The following is a 1005-nucleotide window of genomic DNA, read 5'->3' as shown; positions in this document are numbered from 1 at the left end:
TTTCTATAAATTAAAGTATACAAATACTTGGATATATACGACGAAAGGCGAAACCTTGACAATCACATGTCGAGATAAAACCGAACCGTATATACAGAAAATAAAAAATCAAGGATTAATTTCGATAAATCCGGAATGTAGGGCATATGGAAATGATATAATATTAAGTCCAACACAAGATATAAAATCTAAATATTACGTAAATTTCATACCTGAGATAGGATCGGGAAATATAATATATACGATACCTAATAAAATCAAAGATGTAAAGCTACTCAGATTAATAATTAAGCGAGATGCGCATAAATTAGAAAAAATTCATGAAATAGCACATTCGCTACATTATATACAAAATGAAATTGATAGTGAAATATTAAAACAATCAGGACAGCTAGAAGCAAGGGTGGATAGGCCCATAGGGAAAAAGGGATTTTCTCTGTGGGCCCCCATCTATGTTTATGTTGGGGGGCCCACTCGGGTCTACACTTTGTTTTTTTGCAGAATAAAATATTCACCAAATAGGAATAGTTTAAATTTATATAAATTATTATTACTTACTGTTATTTTCAACAATATAATAATAGCACAAGTCAAGAATTAACATTTTTATATTAAATAAATAATAATAATAATTAATTTTTATTATACATTTTATTTTCTCATATAACGTTTACCCAGCCCCTCACCAAACTAATACATTTTCGCACGAAACATTTTATTTATAGGTAAAGGTGTTAGATTGAATATCTATGCGAGCGAAGTGACCAAATTTTTTTTCAGTTTGGGGGCCCCTTCAAATATTTCCCTGTGACATAAATACTACCTATCCACCCCTGGGCCTAGAAGTCAGCAATACGCGTAATTATTTACTATATTTAACGTTGGGATTAATAGTGTTCTCAATAATGTTAGTAATTTTCATATATATAACGTATAAGTGCTAAACTAACCACGTTGAGGCAACCATATTATGAAATGGTACCCATTCGTAAAAATAGATTTTTT

Source organism: Acyrthosiphon pisum, unplaced genomic scaffold (assembly GCF_005508785.2).
Source record: "Acyrthosiphon pisum isolate AL4f unplaced genomic scaffold, pea_aphid_22Mar2018_4r6ur Scaffold_16082;HRSCAF=16741, whole genome shotgun sequence".
NCBI lineage: Eukaryota > Metazoa > Arthropoda > Insecta > Hemiptera > Aphididae > Acyrthosiphon > Acyrthosiphon pisum.
The sequence above is the reverse complement of the archived record's forward strand: the minus strand, read 5'-3'. Positions refer to the sequence as shown.